This window comes from Neophocaena asiaeorientalis, unplaced genomic scaffold (assembly GCF_003031525.2).
Source record: "Neophocaena asiaeorientalis asiaeorientalis breed wild unplaced genomic scaffold, Neophocaena_asiaeorientalis_V1.1 scaffold248, whole genome shotgun sequence".
NCBI lineage: Eukaryota > Metazoa > Chordata > Mammalia > Artiodactyla > Phocoenidae > Neophocaena > Neophocaena asiaeorientalis.
Window position 1 is genome coordinate 1,951,290 of NW_020185320.1, and position 22,267 is coordinate 1,973,556.

Sequence of the window (22,267 nt, forward strand, 5' to 3'; positions counted from 1 at the left end):
CTGAGTAGAGTTCACCCTGCTATACAGTAGGTTCTTATTAGTTATCTATTTTATATACAGTAGTGTATATATGTCAATCCCAATCTCCCAATTTATCCCTCCCCCACCACTTCCCCCTTGGTAACCATAAGTTTATTTTGTACATCTATGGCTCTATTTCTGTTTTGTAAGTAAGTTCATTTGTACAACTTTTCATGTCAATCATACTTCAACAAAGTATAAGAAAAGAAATGATCCTGATAGTTGGGAGATACTAAATAATTCTAAAGATAAAACGGTCAAATACTGTCATTTGTATCCATAAGGATAAGAAAAGCTACGCTGTGTGGCAGGTTATAATGTGTGAATTGAATGTGGTAGTGACATATATAAGTAAAATGGCAGAGATCTAATCTGAAAAAACTGGGTGTGAATCAAAGGGGCTGCAGAATCCAAATGGGAAATGCAGCAGATGCCTTTTGCTGTCACTTTAGAGCTGCGGTGGCTTAGCACGCGCTTTCTTATTCCACTTGGCCACCGCCTGCCAAATGAGAATAACACACTTCACATCAGAAGGGAAGTGCCAAAATATTGAGAACTTCTTTTATGACATCAACCCTAAGCTCATGGTCTCCATCATTCAGCCTTTTATTGTTCCTTGCAAAGAGATTTTATCCAGAGTACATCAGCTATAAATGCAAAGGGCGTGCGGCTTCAGCTTGGAAAAGTTATGTACGAAGTGTCCTAATTGACTTAGATCCTTAAGACTGTCCACATTAGTGGCTAATTAACTTTAAAAAAAAAAAGAGAGAAGGAAATAAAACTACTTTTGGCTTAAAAAAAAACAAACCCGGAGTTTACACTTTATGTTCAGTCTAAGATCAAGTATGCACTTTTAACCTTTCACCTTCTGACTCTGCTGTGTAAGGGCCAGGTCAGCCTCCAAACAGGACCTCTTCCAAGTGACTGGTATTTTTTATTGGTTTTCAGTATACGACTTTGAAGCACTTTATTGTCCAAAAGTAATTATATTTATTTAAGACTGTTACTGGAGGAGGGAAAATAAATATCCAGTGGGCCTTTATAAAGTTTTAATATTTCTGCAAAGTATTGAAAAGCATACATACTTATTTCTGCTTTTCATACTCTTTTTTGCTTACTAATCACGTAAGAAATATTTATCCTTTCTATTTATGTGCACTAAAAATCCTTAAGGAACTAAGACAACATCACTACCACAATTGTTTTACTTTAAATGACACTATTTTCAAAGATTTTTTTTAAAAAAACCTCTCTCTTCCTTTAATCACCAATTACTCTTTCTTGCTCTCCTCTGAGTATATCAGTCCTGGACAGCTAGACCAGACTTTTTAAAATAGTTGCTTTAAGAAAACAAAAAATGGGGAGATTGGGATTGACATATATACACTAATATGTATAAAATGGATAACTAATAAGAACCTGCTGTATAAAAAAAAATAAAATTAAAAGAAAAAACAAAAAATGATTTAATAAAAAGAAAAAGTACATACTATTTCCTTAGAACCTGTGCAGTATTATCACCTTATATAGTAATCTCTCTGTGCCTCAGTTTTTCCATCTACAAAATAGGAATAATAATAGTGCCTATGTTCCAGGGTTGCTGGGAAGATTGAACGTGCTAATGTATAAAGACTTAGAACACTGCCTGGCATGTGGAAAGCACCCTGTGTATAGGCTATCGTTATTGTTATTTTCCCAAAAGGAACCAATTACCTTGCATTTTGTGGAACAGCAATACTGAACTTATAGATCCCCATAGGTACCACACTGCTTGATGGCTTCATTCATGCTGTTCCCTCTGCCTGGAATGACTTTCCTTACTTTGCTTGTCTATTTCCAAGTCTGATTCATCTTGAGAAACCCCTGTTCAGCTTTAATAGCACCTCTTCTGGGAAGGCTTCCTTGAAAACCTTCTCCCATCCCACGTGAAGATTCCAGATCTCTTCTCCCTGGGCTGTCTCTTTACTTTGAGTATGCTTCCACTATTGTTGTTATGATACTGAATTATAATTTATTTGCTTACATTTCTGTCTGTGTTCTTAAAGTCAGGGACTATGTAGGACTGCCTGATTCCTAGGAGGTTTTCAGTTCATGCTCCTGGAATTGAAGTATTATTCAGTAGCATCATGTTTCTGTGAAGGAAAGAGAAGCAAATTAGATGCCATACATTTTACAAAGAATTAGGATTTCAGAAAGCCTACCATTACTAGTCAGGACAAGGAAAGCCAGCAATATGCAAATCACCTCACTCATCTTTAAAGTCAATTTGTTTCTTCAACACTATTTATTGACCACTTTCTCTGGGCCTAGTCCTGCCCTTGATCCTTGGAGTGCAGAAATGAGAAAAAAAAAAAAAGCAATCTCTACTCTCATGGAGCTATTGTTCTAGCAGGAGGGAGTCAGACAACAAACAATACATGCAAATAAAAAGTAAATTATGGGGCTTCCCTGGTGGCGCAGTGGTTGAGAGTCTGCCTGCCGATGCAGGGGATACGGGTTCATGCCCTGGTCCGGGAAGATCCCACATGCCACGGAGCGGCTGGGCCCGTGAGCCATGGCCGCTGAGCCTGCGCGTCCAGAGCCTTTCACAGTCATACTTCAAAATGAGCCAGGCCAGGAAAAATATCTAAGAGCTTGGAGACAATTTTGAGTTTCATCCCAGGCCTCTCAGCAGTTTGTGCAATGCAACAGCATTTGGACAAGAATGATGGGAAATGATTCCTCTGTAACTTTGGGGTATATTTATATTGTGGAGACTTGGGCAACTCTACTAATATCTTGCAATGAATCATTTCATTCATTCATTCAACAATATTTATTAAGTGCTTACTATGTGTCAGGCACTGTTTTAGACCCTAGGGAGATAGCAGTGAATAAACAGCCCAAAATCCTCCTCTTTATGGAGTCAATTGAAGAATATACAAAAATATATGTCAGATGGTGGCAAGGGCTCTGGAGAAAAATAAAGCAGGGTTAGGACAAGTGTCAAAAGCAGTGGAGTCAGGAAGATCACTATTTTATACAAAGCAGCCAGAGAAGTGCTCTCTGATGAAATGACAGTTGGCAGACACTTGAAGAAAGTAAGGGTACAACCATTAGGATATAAGAGGATTTCAGGCAGAGAAACCACTAGTGCAAAGGGCCTGAGGCAGGAGTGTATGGGGATAAATAATGCTTCATGGTGTATGGATCACTTTCACATTCTTTCTTTTATTTCATCCTCATCAGATCCTTGGAAAATAGAAAAGACAAGTTATTATTTTTTCCCTTTTACCAATGAATAGATGGAGGGCACAGTAGTGGTTTGGTGAAGAAATGCAAATAAGTGGTTTCTGGAGAACTTGAACCCAAGTCAACCCAAGTTAATGCTTGTCCACCCACTACCCCCTAGATACCTTGAGGAAGCCAGACATGCTGCAGGGCCTCTCACAGACCTTCAGGAATAAGCAAAGCAGCAAGTGACTTAGGTGTTCACCGTGTGCAGTTTGTGGGCAGGAGCCCTGGAATTGAGCATCCGTCAGAGTCACAGAACGTTCACTATTGCTTCTGATCCAGCATGAACAACACTGACAGACACAGAGGGGACCCATCTCGGTCTGCAAGGAATATGCTGTTTAAGACTTTTCTGAGTCCCTATTTCCTGACCCAGGATCCGACTCTTCCCACGATGCCTGGGAGCGCAAACACCCCTCCCTTCAGGGGAAATCTGACCTCTCACCCACAAGAGTGCGGTCTCAGCTCCGACCCCATTCCCCACCAGGGCGATCGCTGCAGAGCACAATATCCCAACAGCAGTACCGTTCCCAGCCCTGGGGGATTCAGCCTTAAATAATACCACATGTCTGACATTCCCGGACAGTCCTGCTTCCAGCTTTGCCCAGCCCGGCCCAATTTCTTTTTTTTATGGTGGTTTTCCTGCTTGAAGTAAAGGTTATGCCTGCACAGCCCTCCTGCAGCTTTATCAGTCTCAGTTCCCCAGCTCCTGTCAGCAACTGCTCAAACAAGAACACACACACACCCCTCCAAAAGAAAAAGCAAAAGTATACAGGCTCCTTCACAACTGTCACTGAATGCTGTTAATTTCAGGTAACATACATATGAACTATCATTGTAGTTTCTCAAATATATGAGTATATATACATGCACATATATACATATGGACTGTATACACATATACAAGTGCATACACATGCATATACACATACTCAAATGGCTAAACAAATCATTTATTTAGTTTTAATTGTTTAACATTTATCATGTTCTCAGGATTGGCATGGCAAGTTACTGATTTGTGTGAAGGACTGTTTTAGATTACAAAAACAGTCTTAGAAAAAGAATTCTTGGACAACTTGCAGTTAACCAGGGAATAAGGATATCAAAAATAGCAAAACCTCCCCACAGCGGACACTGGCAGCCAGGCTTCCGGCCCTCCTCTTGCGCTGGGGTTGTTTGACTCCTTAGATTGATTTATAAATCAGTTTTGCAACAGTGATTCCTATAATCCCCCTGGTGAGATTTTTGGCTGCTGCTTCTTCATGTCTTTTAAATTTATATATAAGTGAAAGCTGTATATATAAATTAGAGTCTTCGGTGTTGGGGGATAAGTCCTACAACCTGATCAGCAGAACATCAAGATGTTCTCAGACCTCTGTTTCTAAGAGTAGATCAGAATATTTTTCTTTGTGTTCTTCCAGTCCTTTGCTTCTGTTTTTACTGATATACAGTTACTTTGACCCAAGTAATTTTATACAGCGCAAAGAAGAGTTGTAATTGTGGGACTATCCAGTTAGGTAGGTGAATATGAATGGCCCAGGTGATGTATGACCACCAAGTCTTCAGTGGACCCACCCTCAGCATTAACCCCCATCTCCTCCACTTTTCATCTTCAGATTATCTGTTTGGACTCTGAATATCCAACCTAGACTCTAGACACAGCCATAAAACTGAGTTTCAGACATTGAAGTCTGCTGTCAGAGCAACCAGTGCTTTGATGTCCTGTAACGACGTGAGATCAAAAGAGTTTATAATTTTCTCAAGTTTATTGTTTGACCATTATTAATGAAATGTGCTGATCACGTAACTTTACTTTTTGTGCTTCCTTAAGTATTGAGGAAGGCATTTATTTTCATAGACAGCATTAAAAAATGTGATGATTCTAATTCCCTCTGTAACCCACGGTACCTTCTTCTAAAATTTTAGACCCCTTCCTCCTCTGTGTTATGTAGTGATTTTTCCTGGACATTTAGGAGATAATGCGATGTTTTGGCAGAGATGTTTATTTCCAGGCACTACTGCATTTACTATTCTGTTTGACCTCCAAGTCCGGGGTCATGGATGTTGAATGAAGAAATCCCAAAGTGACCAGATGTGAATTAAATGTGCTGGATAGGAGATGACTCAAGGAATGGCTAGCTGGAAGATGGAACACAGGGCTGATGGTTTCCTAAGGGCAACATTTATTGGGCAACAGTCTGCCAGCTGGTAAAGGGAGGCACTTGTTCAGTCCTGGTGCTTTATTCTAGCCAAGAGGAAAGGAAAGCCTAAAAGATCAAGTATACAAATGAAAAACAAACATGGAAAGCTGCAAAGTTAAGAACACCAAGAGGGGGAAGCCACAAGGGAACCAGATTATATTTCAGAGTTAAAAAAAAAAAAAAAAAAGCACAAAAAACCTATAATCTGTCTTGTAAATTAATTCCACACTTAATTTTTGAAATTCCTTCCTATTTCTCCAGACTTGAGACAATATGAGGGAAATGAAATGTTATAGGGAAGTGGCAGCCAGGCATTTAGTGGTAAACTAGTTTACTTTCACAATTTCCTTTCATATGTAGATTCAGCCTTGCCTTTTCCTTTGTCATTGCTTACAAAGATCTAAGCTTCCTTCCTAAGGCATCATCTTTTATTAATCAGCTTATCCACAACAGAGTCCAAGAGACTGGAGCTGGGTTCAGACAGATGTTGATAAATGTCTTAAGTTTCTTATAAACGAAATCAAGGCCAGCCATGTTTTATTAATCAGTTATCCTTCATACATATTTTGTCCTCCGTATATTGGCTCACACTTTATATGCCATCCTGTTTACACTGTCCTGATTTAATTCAAGACTGTTAGCCTCTACTTGGAAAGACAGGTAGTCCTGTATGAGTCTTTACATATACTTAAGGGCTAATATAAACAGTCATTTATAGATGTATATTTAGCAAAACAACATTAGGTGTTAGGAAAATGACAATCATGCACTTATGAAGTATGTTTACTTTACTGACAAAGGTAAGAATATAAAAATGGTCAAAAATCTGCTGGTGGAAATGTTTAGGAACTTACCTTTCAGTATCCTTATGCCTCTGCTCAGAAAGTCAAAAACATATTGAACAAACATACTGCTACTAACAGAGCCTCACATGGTCTGATTTCGTCCTATATTCTCATTTAAGGGATTCTGACTCGGGGCTTCAAAATGGTAAATGCAAAGTACTATCAAAGCAGGTCACCTTCCTGATTGTTGCTATAGTGGTTATATTAGTTCAAGGCATATGACAAGGATAAGAAAATAATTAAGCAAGAGAATGATGTTCCACCTATGGAATAAATTATGTATAGTAACAAATAATCTTCAGTGTAAACTATGGTGTTGGTCTGGTGTTAGTGACCAACTGGTCTATGAAAACCTAGGGTAAGGTTCTTAGAAGCAAATTTCCTGTCTGCCCTAATTTATACCTTGGCATTCTTCGATTGTCCCACCTTTGGGTCTTCTATATGTGCTGTGCACCTGTGTATCCCGTTCTGGTCCATTCTGTGTTCCATCTGGTAGCAGAATTGTTTCTGATTATACAGAAAGTCCCTCGGACTGCAATTTCTTCATGTTCAGGGTTTAAAGAATAGGCCTTCTACCACAAATACACAGGGTTCTGCTCTGCAGTTTTGTCATTTTTATTTTGGGGCCCAGCTGCTATCACTGAGTACAGGCAATGGATCCAGTGCAGGCGTTATGAGCATCCCATCACCCTCCCCTGTGCTCTGTGAAATGATCTTTCTTTTTTTTTTTTTTTTTTAAAACATCTTTATTGAGGTATAATTGCTTTACAATGGTGTGTTAGTTTCTGCTTTATAACAAAGTGAATCAGCTATACATATACATATGTTCCCATATGTCTTCCCTCTTGCGTCTCCCTCCCTCCCACTCTCCCCATCCCACCCTTCCAGGCTGTCACAAAGCACCGAGCTAATATCCCTGTGCCTTGCGGCTGCTTCCCCCTAGCTATCTACCTTACTACGTTTGTTAGTGTGTATATGTCCATGACTCTCTCTCGCCCTGTCAAAACTCACCCTTCCCCCTCCCCATATCCTCAAGTCTGTTCTCCAGTAGGTCTGCGTCTTTATTCCTGTCTTACCCCTAGGTTCTTCATGACATTTTTTCCCCTTAAATTCCATATATATGTGTTAGCATACGGTATTTGTCTTTTTCTTTCTGACTTACTTCACTCTGTATGACAGACTCTAGGTCTATCCATCTCATTACAAATAGCTCAATTTCATTTCTTTTTAAGGCTGGGTAATATTCCATTGTGTATATGTGCCACATCTTCTTTATCCATTCATCCGATGATGGGCGCTTAGGTTGTTTCCATCTCCGGGCTATTGTAAATAGAGCTGCAATGAACATTTTGGTACATGACTCTTTTTGAATTTTGGTTTTCTCAGGGTATATGCCCAGTAGTGGGATTGCTGGGTCATATGGTAATTCTATTTGTAGTTTTTTAAGGAACCTCCATACTGTTCTCCATAGTGGCTGAACCATTTCACATTCCCACCAGCAGTGCAAGAGTGTCCCCTTTTCTCCACACCCTCTCCAGCATTTATTGTTTATAGATTTTTTGATGATGGCCATTCTGACTGGTGTGTGTGAAATGATCTTTCATCTGCACTGTGCCAGGAGGAGTTTCCTGTACCTCTCTGATTCTGGATGGAATTAGAATACATTCTGGATTAGGAAGCGCCTGAAAAACTCTGTCCCGTTACCTCAAGGCCTATTCCTCTTTGGCTGTTACTCTTTTCTTGTTACAAAAATACCTGTAACAAAGAAACTCTCTGCCCTGGATTGACACTGGGCCTATCAGGGAGGAACCAGTATTTTGCTTATGTTCACGCTTAGGATTTGCAAACTGACAAGACAGATTCCTTCAAAGTAAAAACAGGTGATTCTCACAGCATAAAAAATATCTCCTGAGTACGCAAGCTGATACAAAGCTAGATACCAAAAAATAAACCCTTTCTTAATTTTTTTGTATTTATAATATATCAGTGGGCAGTCAGCAGTTATATGTTCCTGGATTTTGGATATAAGAAAAAAAATAATTTTAGCAAATAACTTCTTAGAATTTTAGAAAATAGGCATTTATGTGTTATGTTTAACCTGCTTTGATCCTATGCTGTATGTTAACATGAGATAAAATATTTTAAAGATGTTTTAAGATTGATGATTTTTTATGAGCATATTTTTTTTAATTTGAAGTATAGTTGATTTACAATATTGTGTTAGTTTCAGCTGTACGACATAGTGATTCAGCTTTTTTTTGCATATTATATTCCATTATAGGTTATTATAAGATACTGAGTATAATTTCCTGTGCTATACAGTAAATCTTTATTGCTTATCTATTTTATGTATAATAGTTTGTATCTGTTAATTCCATACTCCTAATTTGTCCCTCTCACTCTCCCTTTCCACCTTGGCAACCGTAAGTTTGTTTTCTATGTCTGTCAGTCTGTTTCTGTTTTTTATATACATTCATTTGTATAATTATAAGTGATATCACATAGTATTTGTCTTTGTCTGTCTGAATTATTTCACTAAGCATAATGTTCTCTGAGTCCATCCATGTTGCTGCAAATGGCAAATTTCATTCTTTTTTCTGGCTGAGTAATATTCCATTGTATATACATATACCACATCTTCTCTATCCATTCATCTGTTCATGGGCACTTGGGTTGCCTCCGTGTCTTTGATACTATAAATAGTGCTGCTATGAACACTGGGGTGCATGTATCTTTTCAAATTAAGAGTTTTCGTTTTTTTCCAGATATATACCCCGGAGTGGAATTGCTGGATCATATTGTAGCTCTATTTTTAGTTTTTTAAGGAACCTCCATACTGTTTTCCATAGCAGCTGTACCAGTTTTCATTCTCAGTGGCAGTGTACAAGGGTTCCCTTTTCTCCACACCCTCTCCAACATTTATTATTTGTAGAATTTTTGTAGACAGCCATTCTGACAGGTGTGACGTGATACCTCATTGTGGTTTTGATTTGCATTTCTCTAATAATTAGCAGTGTTGAGCATCTTTTCATGTGCCTGTTGGTCATCTGTATGTCTTCTTTGGAGAAATGTCATTTAGGTTTTCTGCCCATTTTATGATCAGGTTGTTTGTTTTTTTGACATTGATTTGTATGAGCTGTTTTTATATTTTGGATATTACCCCCTTGTTATTTTCAAATACTTTCTCCCATTCTGTATAATGTCTTTTCATTTTATTGGTGGTTTCCTTTGCTGTGCAAAAGCTTTTAAGTTTGATTGTCTCATTTGTTTATTTTTGCTTTTATTTCTTTTGTCTTGGGAGACTGATCTAAGATAATATTGCTATGATTTATGTCCAAGAACATTTTGCCTATGTTCTCATCTAGGAGTTTAATGGTGTCACGTCTTACATTTGGGTCTTTAATCCATTTTGAGTTTATTTTGTACATGGTGTGACGAAAGGTTCTAATTTTATTTATTTATTTATTTTTACATGTAGCTGCCCAGCTTTCCCAACACCATTTCTTGAAGAGACTGTGTTTTCTCCATTGTATAGTCTTACCTCCCTTGTTGTAGATTTAATTGACCATAGGTGCATGGGTTCATTTCTGAACTCTCTATTCTGTTCCCCTGGTCTATATGTCTGTTTTTGTGCCAATACCATGCTGTTTTGATTACTGTAGCTATGTGTATAATCTGAGGTCTGGGAGGGTTATACCTCTGCTTTCTTTTCTCTCAGGATTGCTCTCTTAATTTCCCTTTCTGATAGTTCATTATTAAAGAAAAGCAACAGATTTCTGTACATTAATCTTGTATCCTGCAACTTTATTGAATTAATTAGTTCTAATAGTTTTTGTGTGGAGACTTTAGCGTTCTCTTTATAGAGTATCATGTCATCTGTAAATAGTGAGAGTTTTACCACTTGCCTTCCAATTTGGATACCTTTTATTTCTTTTTATTGTCTGATTGCTGTGGCTAAGACTTCCAATGATTAGAAGTGGTGAGAGTGGGCATACTTGTCTTGTTCCTGAATTTAGAAGGAAGCTTTTCACTGTTGAGTATTATGTTGGCTGTGGGTTTGTTGTACACAGCTTTTATTATGTTGAGATATATTCCCTCTATACCCACTTTGGTGGGAGTATTTTATCATGAATGGGTGTTGAATTTTGTCAAATGCTTTTTCTGCATCTATTGAGATGATCACGTGGTTTTTGTCTTTCCTTTTGTTAATGTGGTGTGTCACGTTGATTTGCATGTGTTGAATCATCATTGTGACCCTGGAATAAATCCAACTTGATCATGGTGTATGATCCTTTTTATATATTGTTGGATTCAGTTTGTTAATATTTTGTTGAGGACTTTTGCATCTATATTCACCAAAGATATAGGCTTGTAATTTTCTTTTTTTGTAGTGTCTTTGTCTGGTTTTGGTATCAGGGTGATGGTGACCTCATAGAATGAATTTTGGAGTGGTCTCTCCTCTTCAAATTTTTGGAGTAGTTTGAGAAGCAAGGTATAATTTCTTCTTTATATGTTAGATAGAATTCCCCAGTGAAGCCATCTGGCCCTGGACTTCTGTTTGCAGAGTTTTGTTTTTTTTTTTTTTGCGGTACGCAGGCCTCTCACTGTCACGGCCCCTCCCGTTGCGGAGCACAGGCTCTGGACGCACAGGCCCAGCAGCTATGGCCCATGGGCCCAGCTGCCCTGCAGCATGCAGGATCCTCCCGGACCGGGGCATGAACCCATGTCCCCTGCATTGGCAGGTGGACCCCCAACCACTGCGCCACCAGGGAAGCCCTGCAGAGTTTTTAAAATTACATATTCTATTTCCTGTCTATTGATCAGTTTGATCAAATTATCTGTTTCTTTTTGACTCAGTCTTGGCAGGCTGTATGTTTTTAGAAACTTGTCCCTTTCTTCCAGGTTGTCCAGTCTGTTGGCATATAACTGTTCATAATATTCTCTTATAATTTTTTGTATTTATATGGTATTGGTTATTATTTCTCCTCTTTGATTTCTTAGTTTGTTTATTTGGGTCCTCTCTCTTTTATTCTTGGTGAGCCTGGCTGGAGGTCTGCCAATTTTGTTTATCTTTTCAAAAAAACACGTCTTGATTTCATTGATCTTTTCTATTGTTTTTTATCTCTATTAAATTATTTTCTTTCTTACCTTTATTATTTCCTTCCTTCTGTTGACTTTGGGCTTTGTTCTTCATTTTCTAATTCTTTTAGGTGGTAAGTTAGGTTGTTTATTTCAAATTATTTTTATTTCTTGAGGAAGGCCTGTATTGCTATGAACTTCTCTCTTAGAACTGCTTTTGCTGCCTCCCACAGACATCTGTGAAGTTGTCTTAAGGTATTTTTTGATTTCTTCTTTGATTGCATCAGTGACCCATTGGTTTTTCTTAGTAGCCTGTTGTTTAGTCTCCATATGTTCTTTTTTCCCCCATTTTTCTTTTTGTAGTTGATTTCTAGTTTCATACTGTTATGGTCAGAAGAGATGCACAAAATAATTTCTATCCTCTTAAATTTGTTGAGGCTTGGTTTGTGACCTAGTATGTGGTTTAACCTAGAGAATGTTCCATGTGCCTTTGAAAAGAATGTGCATTCTGGGTTTTTTTTTTTGGATATAGTGTCCTGTAGATATCAATTTAGTCAAACTGGTTTACTGTGTTATTTAGGACCTCTGTTGCCTTACTGATTTTCTATCTAGATAGTCTGTCCATTGATGTCAGTGGGGTGTTAAAGTCTCCTACTACTATTGTATTATTATCAATTTCTCCTTTTATGTCTGTTAGTATTTGCTTGATATATTTAGGTGCTCCAATATTGGGTGTGTATATGTTAATGAGTATAATATCCTCTTCTTCTATTGATCCCTTTATCATTATATAATGCTCTTCTTTGTCTTTCTTTATGGCCTCTGTTTTAAAGTCTACTTTTTCTCACGTGAGTATTGCTACCCCCACTTTCTCGTCATTTACATTTGCCTGAAATATCTTTTTCCATCTCCTTACTTTCAGTCTGTGTGTGTCTCTCACCCTAAGGTGAGTCTCTGAGCACTTACTTTTTAGAATTAGGCATAATTTACGTACAATAAAATGTAGGGAATTTGTTTCCAGTTTGAAGACAATTGTATCCACCTGTGTAACCACCACCCAAAACAAGTTATAAAACACTCCCAGTACCCTATAAAACATTCCCATGTGGCCCATTCCAGTAAATTCCCACTTCAAGCAACCACTTTCCAATTGCTAACAGTTTAGGTTAGTTTTGCCCAGTTTGGGCTTCATATAAATGGAATCATACAGTATTCATCCCTTTTTGTCTGGCTTCTTTCACTAAACAGTGTTTGATAGCTTCATCCATGTTATAGTTACTAAATCTGATTGCTTTCTGTTTTCAAAAATATTATGAGGTACATGCTGGATCAAAAATACTGAGAAATTATAAAGTATGACATAATAAGTTTTTTAATGATAAAAATTACCTTGAAGATCCTTCTGCCCTAATTTGCAGCCCAGCTTGAGAGCCTCCCATATGATGCTTGTGCTACCTGGAGCTCTGGCCTTTGTAGGAACATCTCCAATACAGGAACACATCACTTCACGAGGCATCTAAAGTACCATGAGTCCATACTGTAAAAAAGATGTAAGAATACTATGTAACTGGGCTTCCCTGGTGGCGCAGTGGTTGCGAGTCCGCCTGCCGATGCAGGGGACGCGGGTTCGTGCCCCGGTCCGGGAAGATCCCACATGCCGCGGAGCGTCTGTGCCCGTGAGCCATGGCCGCTGAGCCTGCGCATCCGGAGCCTGTTGCTCCGCAACGGTAGAGGCCACAACAGTGAGAGGCCCGCATACCGCAAAACAAAAACAAAAACAAAAACAACAGAATACTATGTAATTTTCCCAGATTATTAGAAATGATCCTTCATAGTTTTAATGTGTGGAAAGGGCTCTAGTGTAGAAGGGAGAAAATTTCCTCAAACAAATAATATTTTGCTAAAGTTTCAGTTTTGTTTCTGAGTCGGAATATCTGCAGTCCTAAAAGAAGGACACTGTTTCAAATTGCTTTCCTCCTGTAAAGAATTTGCAAGTCGTAATCATATTTTTTTCAGTAATAGATTTCTGTATTTCTAAGGAAGCCTACATAAAAAATCATTAATTTTACATATTTCCTATCTCCTTTATTCTTTTACACAGTTGAATAAATTCCCTTCAAGCCTGATCAATGTCCTGGTCAATGCTTGGGTTGTGCTTAATCTTTCATGAAATCAATCAGATACTCTATGTTTTATTTCCTCAAGTAGGGACAGAATCAGGATTATTAACAATACCAATAGATCACACTCAACTTTCTGGTTTCCTCAGTGTAAGTTAAGCCCTTAAAAAGAAACTCTATATAACATTTTATTCTGCTCTTCCTATTGTTTATGATTATATTTCCATTTGACTAACTACATAGTAAACAACAGCAATGCAAGTGATAATGGCAGGGATAAATGAATCACTGAAATTTGTCAGCCAAAGATTATCTAAGCACTTACTTTAAACTGATTTATGAAATTTGAAGAATATCTGAAAGACAGAGACTTTTAACAATAATGTCACATTTTACTATATATATCAGAATACAGGGCATCAAATCCAGACAGTTATATACATCATGTGTTTCTTGAGAACAAGGACTTCTTCATCTCCCTTTTCTTCTCCTCTCTCCGTATGTTTCTTTTTTTTTTTTTAACATCTTTATTGGAGTATAATTGCTTTACAATGGTGTGTTAGTTTCTGCTTTATAACAAAGTGAATCAGCTATACATATACATATATCCCCATATCTCTTCTTGCGTCTCCCTCCCTCCCACCCTCCCTATCCTACCCCTCTAGGTGGTCACAAAGCACGGAGCTGATCTCCCTGTGCTATGTGGTTGCTTCCTACTAGCTATCTATTTTACATTTGGTAGTGTATACATGTCCATGTCACTCTCTCACTTCCTCCCAGCTTACCCTTGAGCCCTTCTACATTCTAGTTTGGTACTCAAGTGTAAGTTCCATGTCTGTCTGTTCTCTGAGTAAGATTTCTTACCTAAGTAAACAGAGTTGATGATGACAGACATAGGAGGAAGCTTGGCTTCTGTCTTCGACCTCTCTCTCCACATAACCAAGTCAATTACATTTTGGCTGCTAAGGCTGTTGCCTCTTCCCCAGCTCCACCACCCCTGTTTTATTCTAGACTCTAAATGAATTTGTACAATTTGTTCCTAAACTGGTCTCTACAACCTGACTCCTAACAATACGTCCTCCACATGGTTCCCAGAAGAGCTTTTTATAACTCAGATCTGACCATGTCACCTTCCTGCTTGAACCAGGCAATGGTCCCCCATGATCTCAGGTGAAAAACTAAAATCTTGGCTTAGCCTATAAGGCCCTGCAAAACCTTACCATTTTCCAGCTCTCCACCTGCATTTTCCACCTGCTCACTGTAGCAACTCAAGGCTGCTCAGGTACATGAGAGTCTATTCTCTGAATGTATTTGTGCCTGCCTTTTTGTTGCAGTTGTTGGTTTTCATCCTGAAAGCCCATCACCATGTCTGCACCTGGCTGATCACTATTACATTACCTTGGACTTCCAGGACCTCCCCTCCAGCCCTCATCTTTGGTCGGGTTAGGCCCACACAGTAACCTTGGCCCACGTCTACCTCGCCCCTAACCATTAATATTATCTGTATCTCCATAGATGACATTAGCACCTGATTTTCAGTCTTCTGCTGCCCCTAGCCCAGACTGTCCTTTTATCACAATGACTCCGTGTGGTTGATCAATTCAATACCTTAGCTTCAAAATTCATTGACCTCTTCCACTCTGTTTTAGCAGCTCATTCCAAACATTTTTTTTAAAATATGATCATTGCCTGGACCTCACCCCACTCTGAAATCTTAAACTTTATTATATCAGTCTCCAAGTAAAACCTTCAATGCCTTTGCCCCTTTCACTCCCTTCTTCTCATTACATCTTCATGACCGCTCTTACTTTGGCTGCAACTTTTCTAACAGTCTACGCACATTCTGACTTTGCATGCTCCTCCACCAAAGAATATTTTACACTCATTCAATCTACTCCAACACAACACAAATTCATCAGTTTGCAATTAAGACTAGGCCCCCCTAGTCTTTTAATGAAGACTAGGTTTCACTAAAATCGTGGAGCAAAGATCACTAATCCCCTCTTGATTAACAAATCCAATGGACTCATGTCAATGCTGGTATTTCTTCATCTTTCCATGGCATTTGCCTCCACTTATTCCTTTCTTGGTTTCTTTGTCACTGTCATCCCCTGGTCTATCTGGTTTGTCTTCCCAGTCTTCTTTATGCATTTATTGTTCCAGGGGGCAGTCTTTAGCCCTCCTCTCTTGCAGGCCATTTCCACACTCCCATGGCTTCAACTATGATTCATATACTGATGACCCCAAACTCTCTGCCTTTAGCTCAGCTTTCTCTCCTATATACCAGTGCCCCATGAACTTCATCACAAGAAACTCAAGCCCGAGAAATCCAAAATTGAGCCTGTTGTCACTGCCCTAAAATGTTATCTTCCTCTTGAATTTTTGTTATTAATAAACTCAATTTCTCTCCACTCACTAACTCAAGCCAAAAATAAACAAATCTCTTGGTTTTCTCATTCCCCACATTAAAATAGGAATCAAGTTCTTTCTCTCCTACCTTATTCACGTCTCATATTGTCCCTTATCCATTCCCATCACTGTGTGTTGTTCACACCCCACCATCTCTTACAACAGTCCCTCCAAGCTGACCTCTCTACCCACAGCCTCACGGTCTTCCAGCCCATTTTTCTCATTGCAGTCAGAGGGAGCTTCCTAAACACAAATCTCATCTCATTAGGCTCCTAGATCTCAACTTTCTATAGCTGTGGCTTCTACATGTGGTTGCACGTTAACATTGCCTAGTGAGATATTTCTAAAATATCACTCCTACAGATTCAGAGAGAACTGGTTGTGAACAGAATTGGGATGATGGCATTTTTTAAAAGTCCCAAGTGATTCCACTATAAAACCGAAGAGCAATGATCCTACAGAATAAACCCCAAAGCTCTACTTCTTGCTCCATTTTCATATTTTCTGCCTCTATTCATTCTATACACAGCTGTATAGAGTGACCCTTCTCCACTGTCTCTGCTATCTTGGCTTCCTCTGCCTAGAACTCCTTTTCATAGCAAGTCAAGACTCTATTATGTTATGGGCTGAATTGTGTCCACCAAATTTATATGTTAAAGGCCTAATTCCCAGTATTTCAGAATGTGACTGCATTTGGAGACAGGACCATTAAGGAGGTTGAAATGAGGCCCTCGGACACACACACACACACACACACACACACACACAGGGAAGACCATGTGAGGACACGACTGAGAAGGCAGCCATCTGCAAGCCCGGAGAGAGGCCTCAGTTGAAGGAGCCACCTCCATGTGGGGCAGTGCAGTCATTGTGACAGAAGCAAACGAGGGCATGGCAAACAGTAGGCTGACTCTGAAAACTTCTGCTTAGAAGTGACAGTTAGCATAACAACAGTTATTCTCACCTCTGACTTGACCTTCCCCAAATAGGAATACAGTCTTGACCCATGTACCTGGTAATCAGACTTCCAGCAGCCTCAATATTAGGTATTTACCTGTGAACCTGAAAATAATTTTAAAAACCATGTGAGAAGCTCTGGAGTACCAAGGAAAAGAGTTACTATCAAGCACATGCCTTTTATTCATTGATGGAGTGTAGCACCTTACATAAAGCCTTAGCTAAGGCCCACTAGCAGAAAAGAGTGTCTAAAATATTTAATGTAGAGACAAATATTACAGACATACCTTGGAGATACTGCAGGTTCAGTTCCAGACCACTGCAATAAAGTGAACCTCGCAATAAAGCGAGTCACATGAATTTTTTGGTTTCCCAGTGTGTATAAAAGTTACATTTATGCTATCCTGTAGTCTATCCAGTGTGCAATAGCATTACATCTAAAAAACGTTCGTATCTTAATTAAAACATACGGTATTGCTAAAAAGTGTCAAAACAGTAACATCAAAGATCACAGATTATGATAACAAATACAATAATAATGAAAAGGTTTGAAATATTGCAGGAATTATCAAAATGTGACACAGAGACATGAAGTGCGCATATGCTGCTGGAAAAATGGAAGCAGGGTTGCCACAAACCTTCAATTTGTGGAAAACATAGAATCTGCGAAGCACAAGGAAGTGAGGTCTGCCTGTATAGTGCAATTAGGTAGCAGATGTTCAGAATTAGAGAATTTAGATGAAGAAATTTGAAAGATCATCTTCTCCTGTGCTTTTATTTACAAATATATATATATACATAAAATTAAGGACCAGAGTGGTAAAAGACCTCCAGATCACCTTTCTGTGAACCAAGACTGGATCTCTGGTTGTCCTGACCCTGTGTTCCAGAGGCCTTTCCATACACACTTCTGGCATCTCATATCCTAATTCTGGATTGGAATATTTAAGAAGCCAAGGATCTGAGTCATTCCGTTTAAATAAATCTCCACTGGAGAGGTTGAAATTAAAGAAAAATCTGTTCCTGTTGTGAGGCTTGCAGTATCTGGGGAACTGACTTCTCTGGAACAATGTGTTCCCTGATGCTGATGAATAAATGAGGCCTCATTGTTCATAGTTTATTTACAAATGAATCTATAGAAGCATAAAATTTAGAACTGTTCTCGATTAGTTATTCTTTCATGTTTACTCACTCAAGTATTAAATCTTCCACAATCATGAATTTCCTTTGGGAACAAATCTTCTGGTTTTGATAGTTCCCACTATTGAAAAGTTTTTTATTGATATTTGACCTATTTTTTTCCCATACTTTTATCCCACTTATCCTACTTATCCTGTTTAGATCAGGCCACATCATCTTCCCCAAGTGCTTATGCTTTTCATATATGTTATGACTCATCCAAATTATCATTTAGTCGGGCTCTCCATGTGCATTGCTTTAGTGTTGTTATGGACCCTACTCTCTTTACTAGAATAAATCTCTCGTAATGAGATACAAAGCCCCGGGAATATCACCACACTTGTAGAGAGAGGGGCTAACTGTCCTTGTGTCTTTGTTATTAAGTGTAATATGAGGCGCCTCTGCTAAAAAAAAAAAAAAAAAAGAGTTTTTCCTTTCACATCACCTAGTACACTTCTGTCAATGTTTAGCCCACTAATTTCTATGTGTTTTTTCCTATAAATTAGATTCCAACTAGTAATAGGTTTTATTCTTCAGATCACATTTAACCAAAGAAATAAGTCAACGTATCCATCAGTATTCCTATTTAATGGCTTCTGTTATTCTTAATTTCCTCACCTGTTAATTGGAGAGAAGAGCCTGGTGCCATACTTTGCACAAAGTAGATACGTAATTATTAGCTTTCTTTTCCTCCCATCATTCCCAGTTCTACTTCCCACCAGTGCCTTTTTCTTCCTTAGATACCCCATGAGCTACCTACGCTCTGCCCTTATCCCTAAGGCTTCTGTTGATTGATGCTACAGCTTTCATTAGCACCTTCCCTGGATCATGTCATTATTTCCTTTTGTTTACAGAATTTCAGCCCTGTTTTCCAGCTAAGTGCAGCTTCTCTGTTCCTAACAGAAAATAAATTCTTTTTGTCAGTAAATCTCAGGAGACCACATTATGTCCTTTACTAAAATTCCAATATAACATCTGCTGAATCTTACAGTGCAAGCCAAAAAGAAGTTATTAAGCTTGTATAGTTTGATTTGCTTTTTGTAAACACTGGTTATATACTGCTAATCACTTGTATTCTAATAGTTGTTCAATTTACCATCATATAATCTATTCCTTCTAGAACATGGATGCAAGTCTATTTTAAAATAACATGACGTTTTTAATTATAAAAGTGGTACTAGCTCATTGTACAAACTTTGAAAAGTCAGGTGAAATACAAAGAAAAAAGAAAAAGAATGCCTGCAGTTATGATACATTGCAGAGATAACTCTCTTAACATTTTAGTGTATTTTGCTCACATACATTTTACCCAAGTTGAATATATGAAACTATGTGCCTATTTCTTTTCTTATAAAACAATACAGTAAACTTTAATGAGTACTATATTGTTTTCATTTTTTCTTTCCTCAACTTTCCACAATTAAATTTCTTCCATATAAGTCAACAAATATTAACCTCCTAAATACAGCATAAATTTAAATCATAACTCAACAGCCAATGTAAGCACATACTGTAGCTCAGTGGACTTCAAAAGAAGTCATTACAGATTTTAAACAAATATGATTTGGGTTTTTTTATTTTCTAAAATTTCTGCTTTTCATTAGGGGCTGACTTTGAAACTCATCATTACATTCTAATGATTCTCAATTTCTCCATTGCCTTTCTCTTGTTATAAATCACCAAGTGGTAATAAATAATAGAAAATCCAAAATTGGCTGACATAAGGGACAATTTTGTTTTCACTGTCTTTCCATGGACAAACTTGCACTAATTTTCTTTACTTCTAATACAAAGATCCTCTTAATCTTGTAGCAATCTATCCATATTTTGGTTTGGCTTTAATCTTCACCTTCCTTTCTTATTCCCATCCCCCCCCAGTTCCTCTGTAATGAGTTTTTATTATGTTGAGCATGATTGTTCATCATTGATAGAAAGTTTTCCTAGTATTTTCAGACTTTCAGTGAATTCCAACTAGGTTGACTGAATACAGATGCTGCTTCTTTTTTATGACTCACCAAATTGGCCTATGAATAAATCCGAGACATTCTTGAGAGGTTATATTTTAGCTTTGGAATGATTAGCAAGCTCATAGACAGATGGGTAGTTCTGATTTGCCAGGAGTACCTACATTTTTGCAAGATTTAGTATGTCTACTTGCAGGGGAAGAAGGCTGTTCCACTTTTCCTCGGGTTGTAGTTTCTGAGACAGATGCTCATTCAGACAGTTCGTTGTTGGGCATTTGAGGAGTTCACTGCTGCAACCCTCCCTGTCCTACAGTGCTGCACCTACACTCCTTAACGCTCTCACTCCAGCTGCGAGGATCCTACCACACTTTGAGATTCATGAACACAGTGACTGGATTTGGTTCTTTTCTGAATCTCCAGTGTCTGATCCAATGCTTGGCACCTAATTGACATTTGAGTTGAAATGATCAATCAGATATGGTAAAGCTCATTCCATATCAATCTCCTTTATTCTGTACAAATCATGTCAAATGACTAACCTAAACATCATTACACAAAAGTCAACAATACAGTGTTGTGATTAAACTAGTGGGCTTGGGAAGTAGTCTGTCTAGATTGGATTCCCAGCTCTACCACTTACTTGCTCTGTGAACTTGAAAAGATGACTAAATTGCCTCAAATCTTCTGTTTACAAAACGGGAATGATCCTAATACCAAAATGACAGGATTGCAATTAGATGCGCATTTTTCAGGACAGTGCCTTGCACGTAGTACTTGTTCAATGTATACTAACAGCAATTATTGGTATGGAAGGTCTGTGATGGAACACAAGGGAGCACTCATTTACACTGGACTGTATTAGTGTAAATCAGTATAGTCTAAATGTGATGGAAATGAAAAGAGGAACACAAGCACCTAAAAAATACTTCTGGGCATATAAATTTTGATCTAAGAGGAAATGCTAAAGGAGTTCCTTTCTGGATAAGAAAGCACAGGGAGATCGCACACAATAAAACAATGTCATCAGCACTTGTCTGATTAAATTCCATCTCTGGAATCCTCTTTCATTGTATCTCAAGCCTAAGTCCAGTCTCCCCAACAAGAATATAAGTTCCTTGGGTGTCAAGTCTGGGTCATAAATTTCTGGGTGACACAAAAAGTGGGTTGGGTTAATAAATAAAAAAACAAATGGATTACTCTTACAACTTTGTTAGATTGTTTCCATATATCAGTCCTATTAACTTGGAAAATAAAAAGTGAATTGAAAGATTAACTTTATTATCAATTTAGCCCCAATGTTTCCTTTCAACCTTGTATGAACTCACTGGCCATCCTCCTCCTCCAGCAATGCACTAACCCCCTATTTGTAGACTCTTCTGACCCTTTGGTTTCAGTTCCCACTTTCTTTACCTGGAAGTTAAAGAAACCAACAGCTACTGTTGTGTTTTTAAAATCTTCAAAAGCAGGCTAGAACGCCAGCTCATTGAGAACAGAAGGGGTGGTCTGCTCTTCGAGCACCAATGTTTGAGCTTAGGTGCCCCCAGGATTTGTGATATCTGAGACCAGTGAGTAGCCTCCTTGAATGAATGTGCTTGGGTCAATAAATCACTGTGGAAGAAGTAAACTAATTTCCTAGTTTAAGGAGGCCATTGTCTCCTGAAATACTATTGTTCTTGTAAAACTGGGAACTAAGACAATATGTTTTTAGACAAATGTCTGATTTGGTGGTTCTGGGTAAGATGTGTTGTCACTAAAGGTTTGGTGAAGCAGCAGTTCTGTCTTCATTAAGAATGGCAAGATAAAAGATAGCAGAGGAGGTGGGTTTGGATATATTGGCTTGGCCAAAAAGTTCGTTTGAGTTTTTCATACCATCTTATGGAAGAACCCAAACGAACTTTTTGGCCAACCCAATAATAAATTAAACGTAAACCGTAAGGTTTAAAAACCCAATAATAAATTAAACTTAAACCGTAAGGTTTAAAGCAGATTTCTAAGGTGACCAGGGTAGCCTCTCTCCTCTGGAGACCTCTAGTGGGCTCAGTCAGGGGCTTTTGAAATGGTTTTCCTTTGATTCAACAAAGATGTTTGGTTGTTTTGGACAATAATTTGTTACCCATCCCCCTTTCCCCTTTAATCTGTCTGTTGTCAAATAAAGTCATCTTTTTTTGATAGCTGGAATTCAGGAGGCATTGACACCTTGTGATGTGAGTTAAACTCTT

General features: G+C 38.3%; 1 long non-coding RNA gene across 2 annotated transcripts in view; it reads right to left on the minus strand.

Annotated features, from left to right (window-relative positions):
- Window positions 1-2,078: 2,078 nt before the first annotated feature.
- Window positions 2,079-22,267, minus strand: part of LOC112392170 (uncharacterized) — a 108,917-nt gene continuing 88,728 nt past the window's right edge. For both annotated transcript variants that reach the window (XR_003001637.1, XR_003001638.1), the window contains exons 3-5: window positions 16,913-17,010; window positions 12,809-12,956; window positions 2,079-2,153 (exon numbers count right to left, since the gene is read on the minus strand). This is a non-coding gene — a long non-coding RNA (uncharacterized LOC112392170). The remainder of the gene's footprint in view (window positions 2,154-12,808; window positions 12,957-16,912; window positions 17,011-22,267) is intronic.